General features: G+C 36.4%; 1 long non-coding RNA gene across 2 annotated transcripts in view; it reads right to left on the bottom strand.

Annotated features, from left to right (window-relative positions):
- LOC121143201 overlaps positions 1-12,521 on the bottom strand; it is a 114,400-nt gene that overhangs the window by 42,054 nt on the left and 59,825 nt on the right. For both annotated transcript variants that reach the window (XR_005880374.1, XR_005880375.1), the window contains exon 3: positions 4,134-4,197. This is a non-coding gene — a long non-coding RNA (uncharacterized LOC121143201). The remainder of the gene's footprint in view (positions 1-4,133; positions 4,198-12,521) is intronic.

Here is a 12,521-nt window from a genome sequence, read left to right as displayed (position 1 = left end):
TCATATATATATATAATCTTATGATTCAGCAGTTTCATAGTAATGTATTCTGATTATTTTCTCCCCAACTACTGTCTCTCCCCATCACTATCAACAGTCCCTATTTCCACCAGTTGGTTTTGTTTTGTGTCTCGTTTATTCTGCCAGGGCCATGTTCATGAGGGTTGGATTGTAACCATCTCTCAGAGCTTCTGGAGTCAGCAGTGGGTACACAGCAGAATCAACGATCCTCTCCTTCCCTGAGTCTAATAGTGGAGGACAGTTAAAAGCAAAGGATGATGTTGTTTATCTACTTTGAAATCAATCTGCCTTCTAAATATTTATGTTTATGCCTTAATCTTTAAGGCATAGCTGTTCAAAGTGAGAAAAAGTGATGGATGGATGGTATATTATCCCAAGACTTTGAGAATACTGTAGAAGAGGGTCCAGATATAATGTAAAAGCTATAAGAAAGGGAAAGGGACAGTGAAACATCATCTTCTGGGAAAGATACAGGCACTGCCTTAATGAACTCATGGTAGAAACAGATTCCTGTCCTGGGTCTGCATAAGAACAATCAGGCATAGATGGATGGAAGAGGAGTTCAGGTTCTACATCCCTCAGTGTTGAACTATGTGGTCCTTCTTAGGAAAAGTTCATAGACTTCCTAGATAAGAGCATAGAAGAACTAATTGACTATGATAGAAAAAATATATTTTAAAAAGTCATTGAGATAGATTTTCAGGGGTAGGTACAGACTTTTTAAGTGTCAGGAGAATGTCTGGTGAGAAGTCACTGCCCAAGGGACTTGAACAAGTACATAGGGTGAGCCCATCTGATAGCTGTCACCCAGCTCTGCACCTAGCCCATGCTATTCTTAAGGACCAGAAACTGAAGAGGTGTATGTGCTGGTAAATAAAATACCTGTGATGATCAAGTAAAGGATGAAGAATTCAGTTTGGAGTAACCTCATGGTGGTTGGGAAACAGAGGAAAGAGAATCAATATCCACTCCAAGTGTATAACTGTAATGGTCCAGCCTCCTTCCACTAGGCAGCATCTTCAAGCCATTAGTGTATAGACTTTTAGGGAACATCTACAATCCAAACTGTGATATAAAGGTGGTGCTGATTGAGGATGCTTAGATATAAAAGAAGATATTTTCTGATCCCTCTCTTGGTTCCTGGTGTGTGTGTAGCAGGTGTGGCCTAACAGAAAATTATTGCTCACTTAAACTGATATTTTTTAATCAGGGTATCTTATATGTGTATGAGTGTGTGTGTGTGTGTGTGTGTATTTTTCTTAAATAACTTTGTTAAAGGATATAGTTATATATTGCTCATGTAGTTAGAATGCTTTCCTTATTTTCTGTTATTTTTACACCTGACAAATCAGATACATCGATGGTTTTCCTCATTAAACACAAATAAATCCCCACAAAGGATCAAGCAAATCTTCAGTCAAGCTGTAGTTCAATCCTGTTTGGGAAGACAGAGTTTAAACATGGGAAAAGGAATTTCAAACCAGATAATAAATTTTGGGAACAGCCAGGAATCAGAGACAGACCTGAATCATGTCCATGACACATAGCAAGAGTCAGCACAAGTCAGAGACAAGAACCAGTAATTTAAATCAAGACCCAAGGACCTTGATTTTCCTTTTTAGGGTGTTCACTTTGGAGGAAAGTTATGTGATTATCACTTATCAATAATATGCTAGCTGAAAGAGGGTTAGTGCTGGAATGTTGACAAGGGTACTCTGCAAGAGGGAAAAGATAGATATTTTCCCAAAGTCTCCACATTGCTTCCTCCCTGTATGGGATTCTGGGGTTGCCCCGTAGCATTAGCCATCCTAGGGTCTATAGATAAACCATGCGTGGGAACTTTCTATTTTCTGTTTGCACAAATGAGAAGAGTACGTAGAGAAAGGCAGCCTAGCATTACTATTGAATGCTAAGTGCAGAGGATAATTGACTGTTGATAGCAAGTAAAGTGGAAAATCTCTAAATTGACTTCTTATCACTGTTAATTATCATTCTAGTAAAAAGGTGAAATAATTCTTGACCTTCCCATACAGATAAAGATTTTTCTTTGAGAGGGGAATAGCATAAGTTCTAATCAACTTCACTTTTTTCTATAAAATCAGGTAATGTCCATCAATTCTCAGCTCAATATATAACTCACGAGCTCATTGTTATACATATGAGCTAAAGAAAATATTTAGAAAATTACTATTATCATATACTACCAGAGTAACTTGGAGACTTTCTTTTTAAAAACTAGTAACATATTTATATTACAACCATAATGGCTGGCAGAACTAGATCACATTAATTGGTCAGGAGCAAATTATACAACAGAATGGATAAAACAGCTACAGATGTATTAATTAAGGTAATCTAAATGCATATAAATAAACATGGAATAACGTATGTATTTAATGACATATCATAGTTAAAAAGAATTTTTAAAAAGTGCTTGAAACCACATTAAACATGAGATCCGAGAATAGCTTGTTATCCTCGGCAGAATAAAATGTTCTATGAATAGTAGAGCTAGCTGTAGAAAAAATTAAAGGCAGAAATATGTATATACATATATACACATACATGTATATATATATATGATAATATGTTATAATCAATGAGGAGCTATCATATTTGAGCAGGTGCCATACTAAACTTTATGAGAGTTTGAATACTAAAGGTGTTTATATTTTGTGTTAACATGACATAACTGCAAGGAAAGAAAACACAAGAAAAAGTTTAAGTAAGGATAATGCTTCAGGTCTTACTGAAGAGATGAGTTATAAATAAGACTTTAAGAAAATGAATTAAAACTCTGGTATCATAGAGTGGTAATATTAGAATCACAGTGAATGAGAATCTAATTCTAAGAAAAATACATGTCATTTCCACATTAACACTGACAATCCCAAGTAACCCTGAGGTTATAAGGAATTGTTTCACTGGTTACTTTAAAGCTTTGAATAAAAGGCATTATTTACACATCAAATACAATATACCAAATCAACATCCCATTGTTAGAGGAGTGAAAGAGAATTTATTGTCAGTTGTAACAAAGTAGGTCCTAAAACTGACCCTAGTATTTCACTATTTATTTGTTTGTTTGTTTATTTGTCCATTTATTTATTTTTGGCCTACTTGAAAAAAATCAATGGGCCATAAATTAAGGGTAGAAATTTTGGTTCTTTTATAAGTAAGCATTAAGTTATTCCTGTGAGATGACTCAGAAGTTGCACTCTGACAACCTGAGATCAGTCTCCCCCTTGAGAACTCACATGGTGGAATTTTAAGACTGAACCTTATATATTGTTCTCTGACCTCCACTCATATGCCAAGGTATCTAGGCTCCCCAGCAACAAATAAAGATGTATAGAAATGCTAACAAAAAGAGCCAGAACCAAATTTATTAGACACTTTTAAGTTTCGTATTTATAGCGAAGATTCCATTCTTACTGAAAAGATAGAATAAGCATCTATGAAAAATTGTCCTTTATGTGAAAGTCAGAATCACAATGTTCATGAATGAGAACCAACATTTCCTATTCTGACAGAATGGCATAACATAATTGGTCATGCAATTCACATCTACAAGAGTTTATTGACAGAAAAGATAGTCAAGACACCTTTCTTTTCTGTGAAGGCATTACATAGTTAGTTTGTTCTCACTTAGTACAGACAAAACTTTGCTGTTTTTCAGTTGAGTCTACTTTTGTTGAACTTTCTTTAGCACTTGAAGGATGCTGTTCTACATGAGGCATGTTCTACATGAAAGAAAACCATGAGGCAAATTATTCCAAGGGTTTATTTTATGGACTTTGTGTTTTCTGATGGCAAACCACCTACTGCCTTTGAGAGTACCAGGAAGAGTGTCCTATCTTCTAGAATAGAGCAGCCATTCTGCTGTGCAACATCAGCAGGTAGTTATCATTCAAAGGTGCACATTTGCTGGGATAATTTTTTGACAGCCTGCATCTTTTTAAACTAAGTATCAGCTTCAAATACAAGAACATTTCCAGTGCTCAGAATCTGCAAATTTAATGTCAGATAAATGTGAAAATGTATGAATACTTAAATGAAGATAATGAATAATCCAAAACACAGTGATACCAAACTCTTGTAAAAATACTCACCGTATTTTAGAAAAACTGTCTCTAGTAGTGAAATGCCATGGTCTCCTTCCCTGGAAATATGAGCCTGGCCAACAAGTAAAGACATTACAAATTAATGGCAGTTTCCAGAACTGGGAAAAATCCATTCATGCATTTACTTTGGCTCTAAGGAAAAAATATGATGAAAGATAGTCTATGTACCTGTATTTGTGAGTGTTAGTACTAAGAACCACATGAAAAATTCCAACTCATTTGTGTGATTTAAAAAATATTGACTCTTTCAAGACCTGGAAATGGAAACAGAACCAATAAAGAAAGCACAAACTGAGGAATTAAGGGAATGAAAAATTTAGGAATTAGAACAAGAACTACAAAAGCAAGCTTCACCAACAGAATATAAGAGATAGAAGAGATAGTCACAGCCATTGAAGATACGATAGAACAAGTGGAGACATCCATCAAAGAAAAAAATTTAAATCTAAAATATTCCTGACAGAAAACATACAGGAAATCCAGGACACTATGAAAATACCAAACCTAAGAAAATAGGAATAGAAGAAAGAGAAGATTCCCAGCTCAAAGTCCCATAAAATATTTTTTTTTGGGTTTTATGAGACAGGGTTTCTCTGTATTGTTTTGGAGGCTGTCGGTCCAGCTTGGCCTCGAACTCACAGAGATCCGCCTGCCTCTGCCTCCCAAGTGCTGGGATTAAAGGCATGCACCACCACCTCCCGGCCCCATAAAATATTTTTTAAAAAATTATAGTAGAAAAATTTTCTAACCTAAAAAAGAAAAAGATGCCTATATAGGAACAAGAAGCATGCAGAACACCAAATAGACTGGACCAAAAAATACCCTTGCCCATAATAATAAAAACATTTAATATACAGAATATAGAATATTAAAATTGGCAGATGGAAAAAAACAGAAGAATATAAAGGAAGGCCTATTATAATTATACCTGTCTTCTCAGTGGAGTGTCTAAAAGCCAGAAGGGCCTGGACAGATGTGTTACAGATTCTAAAAGATCACAGATGCCAGCCTAGACTACCATATGCAGTAAAATTTGCAATCCCGTAGATGGAGAAAATAAGAAATTCCAGGATAAAGTCAAATTTAAGCAGCATCTGTTTATAAATCTAACCCTGTAGAAGGTGTTAGAAAGAAAATTCCTCCCTAAGGAGGATTAACTCTACCTATAAAAACACAGTAAATACTCTCAAACCAGCAAGACCAAAAGAAGGGAAGTAAGAGTACTTACACACACACACACACACACACACACACACACACACACACACACACACACACCACTAACAACAACAATAACCACAACAAAATAACAGGATTAAATAATCATTGGTTATTGATAGCTTTCAATATCAATGGTCTGAATTTCCCAATAAAAAGTCACAGACTACCATAATGGAAGTGAAAACAGGATCCATCCATCTGCTGCATTCAAGAGACATACAGCATCAAATATAACCATTACCTCAGAGTAAATGGTTAGAAAAAGATTTTCCAAGCAAATTAACTTACAACGTAAGAAGGAAGCTGGTGTAACCATTTTAATATCTAACAAAATAGATATGGTAATTTGAATGCCACTCATATGGAGTGGCACTATTAGGAGGTGTGGCTTCTTCTGGGGAAAGTTTTGAGATCCCTATGCTAAGGATACTACCCAGTTTTCCCAGTCTACTTATTCTTGCTTGAAAGATGTAGGATCTTAGCTACTATTCCAGCAAAACATATGTCTGTATGGGGCCATGTTCCTCTTCATGATGATAATAAACTGAACCTCTGAAACTGTAAGCAAGCCACCCCAATTAAATGTCTTTCTTATAAGAATTGCCATGGCCATGGTGTCTTTTCACAGCTATAGAAAATAAAATAATAAATAAACAATCCTAAATAAGATAATAGACTTCAAGCAAAAACCAATGAAAAGAGATGGAGAAGGATGCTCATACTTATCAATGCAAAAATCCATGAGAATGACATTTCATACCAGAGCCCAGCTCCAGATGAGGACAGGGTTTTAAGACAGGTGGATGTCAGAGTGGCAAAGGGAGGAATGATACACAGACACATCTAAGCTTTGTTTTAGGTGAAATGGACAGAGAGAAAGCGTATTTCTAGAAGAGACAAAGGTCCCAGCAGGGGATGTGGGCCAGGCAGCCTGACTGATTAGCAGCCAGAGTGCTTCTTTATTTATACAGAATTTAGTAAGTAGGAATACGTTCCTGTTGTTCCAAAACAGACCATACCATTTTTGTTTTTGAAATGTATTTCACTTCCTTTTGCTCATCTTTTAGTCATTATTAATAGACTACGACTAAACAGTTGTCATTTCCAATAATTTTCCCTCAAGTTTTGACATCATTGATAAACAGTTATCTTTCATAACAATTTTTGCTCATCAGACCCATAACCTAATGTTTAAGAATCTAGAGGCATATGACAGCTTGTTCTCAGACTTGTAGCTTTTGTGCCTACAAGGACATCAAAACAAAATCTCCAAGCTAGTCTGGGCATATTGCCATGCCCTGAACAGTGTATTAACTCTTAATGGTCAGAGTGCCCAGGAAATATCCTCAGGCCAAAGCTGTTGCAGTTATTATTCAAATTCTGCTATAATTCAATGTGTGCATTTTATGTCTTTATAGAATTTGTCTGTATGTCTAATCCTGGAATTGTTTGTTCCTTGGTCATATGACACCACTGTGGCTCTGCATGTGTTGACTTTTCTAAGGAGGGCGGTCCTGCCATCTTGTGAGAGCCCACATCTGAGTCTCTGTTCAGCGGACCCAGGCTCCAGCTGTGGCCACTACATAAGGATTTTTATACAAAAAAAATAAAGTGAATTAAGTCTGTTAGAAAAAAAGAAGGGAGGTCCCAAGATCTTATTTTTTTTTTCGTCTTTCTGCTCCATCCTTTGTTCACCAATATTAGTATCTGTGTAGGGTAGAGGTAACTTTAGCTAATCTAACTTTGTTACTGTATATGCCAAGTAATGCATGAATATGTAGGGGCAATAGACTTGCAATCTGAACTGTAGCCAACGCCTCTAGCATACTGTATCTTGTTGAGCGTTTTTGAGTTTACTTTGTTTTGCATATCTTGTTCCTTGTACAAGGACATATGTTTCAAGAGAGTCTCTGTCATAAACTCATGTTTCAATATGGTCTCTGTCATTACTAAAATTCTAAAAAGAGTCAAAGAACATCAAAAGTCCTAGAACTGTTTACCTTCAGAAGGGTACCAAGGCCTCTCATTAACTTAGTAATCAAGAATCTTTTCCTTGTTCATACTAGTTTCATGTTTCTGAGGCAAAACACAAATTCCTAATGATTCAGTCATAGTCTGTCGGCTTCCAAAATTTCCCTAAGTTTTTTTCTCTAAATGATTTGTTCCAGATCCTATATCTCATGCTCATTAGTACCACTTAAGTAATAATTTCTATAGGAGACTCAATTTCTTATACAGATAGTTCTCCCAGGGAATCACCATAAGTTTTATTCTTCATATCAGCTTTCAAAAGAATTGCTACATTGTCCCAGTTCTAGCCTTCGATGAGGGGCCCTTAATAACAAGGAGTTGAAAGATTTAAAAAGTTGAAGACATTGGCAGGAGTTGTGTAGCAACTTCCAGCAAGGGTAGTGAAGCATCAGTCCAAGTTATCTGAGCACTGTGATCTTTGTCAAGCAGCAGCTCCAGGAAGCTTAGCATTGCCAATTTCAGTTCTTAATTTCTGTACCCCAAACACAAGGGTACCCACTTTTGTAAAAGAAATACCACTACAGCATAAATCACACATTGATTCTCACACACTGGTATGGTAAGACCTCATTATCCCCCTCTTACCAATGGATAGGTCATCCAGACAGAAACTAAAAAATACTGGAGCTAACAGATCTTTTAAGCGAATGGATTTAACAGATATCTGTAGAACATTTCACCCAAGCACAAAAGAATATATCTTCTTCTTAGCACCTCATGGGACTTTGTCCAAAATTGACTGTGACACAAAGTAAGTCTCAACAGATAAAATAAGATTAAAATAATCCCCTGCATCCTATCTGACCACCATGGATTAAAGCTGGATATCAACAACAACAGAAACAATGCAAATTTACAAACTCATTGGATCTGAACAACTCTTTATTGAATGATAATATGGGTCAACACAAAATAAGGAAAAAATAAAGACTTTCTAGAATTAAGTAAAAATGAATACACAGCATACCTAAAATTCTGGACACAATGGAAGTGAACCAAAGGAAAGTTCATAGCATTAAGTGCCTACATAAAGAATTGGAGAGATCTCATACTAGAAACTTAAAAATTACACCTGAAACCTACAGAACAGAAAGAAGTGAGCACATCCAAGAGGAGTAGAAGGCAGGAAATAATCAAATCAAGGACTGAATTTGATAAAATAGAAACAAAGAGAAGAGTACAAAGAATCAATAAAACAGAGTTGGTTTCTTTGAGAAAATCAACAAGATAGACAAGCCCTATCCAAACTAATTAAAACATGGAGAGAGAAAAATCATAATTAACAAAATCAAAAGCAATAGGAAATATGACAATAGACATGGAGAACTCCAGACAATCATAAGGACATACTTTAAAAACACCACCAAATTGTAAAATCTTAAAGAAACGGATAATTTTTGCAGAAGGTACCACTTACCAAAGATAAATCAAGATCAGATAAACAATTTAAAATTACCTATGGTGAAATAGAAGCAGTCATTAAAAGTCTCCCAACCAAAGTAATGGGGAAGACAAAATGGTTCAAGTGCAGAATTCTACCAAACTTTCAAAAATGTTAATGACAATACTCCTCAAATTATTCCACAAAATAGAAACAGAAGGAACAGTGCAAAATTAATTTTATGAGGCCATAGTTACCTTGTCACCCAAACCACATTAAAGACCCAACAAAGCTAATTACAGGTCAGTTTCCCTTAGGAATATAGATAAACATACTTAATAAAATCCTTGCAAACTGAATGTAAGAATATGTCCAAAAGATCTTAGCCATGATCAAGTAGGTGTCATCCTTGTGTAAATTGATAAAATGTAATCATCCATGTAATAAAACTGAAAGAAGAATAAAGCCATGGTCACCTCATTGAAAGTAGAAATGGCCTTTGACACAATCTATCACCCCTTCATGATAAAAGTCCTGGAGAGTTTAGGGATACAGTGGACCTAACCTAAACACAATAAAGGCAGTTGACAGTAAGCCTGAAGCCAACATCAATTACATGCTGTGAAACTCAAAGCAGTTCCACTAAAATAAGGGTAGAGACAAGACTGTCCATTCTCTTCACATCTATTCAATATAATATTTGAAATTTTAGCTAGAGCAATAAGACGACAGAAGGAGATCAAGGGATATATATGGTAATGGAAGAAGTCAAAGCATTATTATTTGAGATGATATGAGAGTATACATAAGTGACCACCAGGGAACTTTGCAGCTGACAAACACCTTTAGTGATCAGGCTGGATACAAGATTAACTCAAAAAAAAAAAACCAAAGAAACAAAGAAAGAAAAGATCATCAGTAGCCCTCCCAAATACAAATGACAAATAGACTAAGAAAGAAATCGGGGTAACAACACTTTTCATAGTAATCTCAATCAATGTAAAATATCTTGGTGTAACTGTAATCAAGGAGGTGAAAGACTTGAATGAAGAAAAAAGGGTTTAAGACTTTGAAGAAGAAAGAAACTGAAGAAGCTATCAGACAATGGAAAGAACTCCCACGATCATCGATTGATAGAAAAAACTGTCATCCCACCAGAAGTAACCTACAGATTCAATGGAATTCTCATCAAAATTCCAACACAATTCTTTCCATACCTTGAAGGGATAATTTTCAACTTTGTATGGAAAAACAAACAACCTGGGATAGCTAAAACAGTCCCGAATAACAAAAGAACTTGCTGAGATATCATCATTGTTAGTATTCAGGCATCTGTATTGGCCTATCCTTGAACACTAGAAACATTCATTTCCTTTTAAAAGGTCCCTGTCCCCCCTCCCTTCCGTTTTTCTTTCTTTCTTCCCCTCTCCTTCTATCTTTTCCTTTCTCTTTCTCTCTGCTTCTCTGCCTTTCTGCCCTCCCCCAACTGTGTGCCTCTTTTTTCTCTTCTGCTAATCCTGTCACCAGAGACCAGTCTCCACCCTCTGCTCACTCCTTTTTCCATTCACTTTCCCCTAATTAAAAAAAATCCACCTAAGCTCTTTAAATTTTTTTAATTTGATTTCAAACTGTATTATGAGCTATAGTAATAAAAAACACATGGTATTGGCATAAAAACAGACAGGTGGAGGCTGCAGGATGCCTTTCTATATGCTGTAAATGTGAACAATGTTGTTCTTATTGGTTGCCAAGTAAAGCTGCTTTGGCCTATGGCAATGCAGGATAGAGCCAGGAGGAAAATCTAAACAGAGACACAGGAGATTAAGGGTGGAGTCTGGGAGATGCCAGCAGCTAGTCAAGGAGCAACATGCCAGAGGGTATGTGTGTGTGTGTGTTTGTGTGTGTGTGTGTGTCTGTGTGTGTGTGTGTGTGTGTGTGTGAGAGAGAGAGAGAGAGAGAGAGAGAGAGAGAGAGATGTGACCCCTGGAGGGGATCCCCGATCCGCGGGGATGAGGTGATGAGGGTCGCTACTAATTCGGTGGGTCTTCACGAGCAGATCCGATCTTAAAAGTAAACTTCAAGAGGTTAAAGGAAACAGGCTTAAGACAACGTTCGCTGATCAAGAGTGTTTATTTTTGGGGTGAGATGGTACTTATAGAAAAAGAATCTCAGGGGGCAGTACAAGCATGCCAATCAAGTCTCAACTCAAATATATACCAAATAAGGTAAAGACAAAGCTATAATTTTCCATCAGTCATTAGTCGCATTCCACAAATGCTTGTTATCGTAAGTCAGGTGCAGGAATTAAGGAGGGGTAGGAAGTATTCAAAGGAACACTTTAACCTTTTGTTAACAAAGACAATTGCTCTATAAGGGTTACTTCCCCCTGGCTAGGCGGGTGGGCTGCCCTGTGTAAATTTAATTTTTATGGTTAACCTTTTCCTTTGTCTCAAGGGCATGTGTGCTTGCAGTCACGTAGGCAGAAGGCCAAGAAACGGCTGACAGACTCCATTTTGTTCAAGGTTCTAGCAGTCCCCAACAGAGAGAGAGAGAGAGAGAGAGAGAGAGAGAGAGAGAGAGAGAGAGAGAGAGAGAGAGAGAGAGAGAGACAATGTAGGTAAGCATGGGCCATGTGGTGATACACAGATTAATAGAAATGAGTTCATTTAAGTGTAAAAGCTAGCTAGTAATAAGCCTGAGTCATCAGCTAAACATTTATAATTTGTAAGAAGTCTCTGAGTGATTATTTAGAAACAGCTTCAGGGTGAGGTGGGACAGAAAAGCCTCCAGTTACAGATGGATCATAGAAATCCAATTGAAGACCCAGTTATAAATCCACACACCTGTGGACACTTCATTTTTAATAAAGAAGCCAGAAATACACTACAGAAAAAAGAAAGCATCTTCAACAAATAGTGCTAATCTATTGAATACTGAATGTAGAAGAATCATATTATCACCCTGAATAAAACTTAAGTTTTGAACATTATGGAATTTACACTATGACTTAAATCTTTCAGGATTTGAACATTGGGAATATGATTTCCAGGACTGGAGTGATGGATTCTACACTGGGACATTGTAAGTACACCATTACATATGCATTGTTATTACCTTACAGACACAAAGGTCTGATAATATCTTACTAAAATACAGAATCAAAGTAAATTAAAAGAGAATTCATACTTCCTCAGATATAAAAATGGTGATTTGATTTGGTCAGACTGCTTGATGTGTGTGACAGTGTGTTTCCATTTTCTCAGATACATGCTCAGTTGTAAAGGTCTATTTTTAAGTAAATTTCAAACCAGAATTAGTCAATTTTGTTAGGATCAATTTGGATTATAATGACTTAAACATAAGAGAAATATTTTGGTGCACTCAAGTTTGTGCTTGAGTTTTTGTTTTAAGGACAAATGAAAGATTGTACAAGATAATCCCTAGGACCAGAAAGGTGACATAGCAGGTAAAGGTGCTTACAGACTACACAGGCTGATGAACTGAGTTTTGACCCTTGGAGCCTACAAAGTAGAAGGAAGGAACCTTCTCCACAAGGTTGCGCTCTGGCTTCCACATATATGCTCTGACATGAGGTTTTCACACAGTAAATAAGCATAATGAAAACATACAATGATTTTGCTACATGGATGGTCAGTTTGTAAGTGGGTTTTTCACTCTTTCTTAAGCCCTAGGACCTACTTTTACATTTCTGATGATACTATGGCTTAGGAGTTGGAGAAGAA

The sequence above is a fragment of the Mesocricetus auratus genome, unplaced genomic scaffold, assembly GCF_017639785.1.
Source record: "Mesocricetus auratus isolate SY011 unplaced genomic scaffold, BCM_Maur_2.0 Super-Scaffold_100011, whole genome shotgun sequence".
Lineage (NCBI taxonomy): Eukaryota > Metazoa > Chordata > Mammalia > Rodentia > Cricetidae > Mesocricetus > Mesocricetus auratus.
Note: the sequence above shows the minus strand (reverse complement) of the source record. Positions and strands in the feature narration are given on the sequence as shown.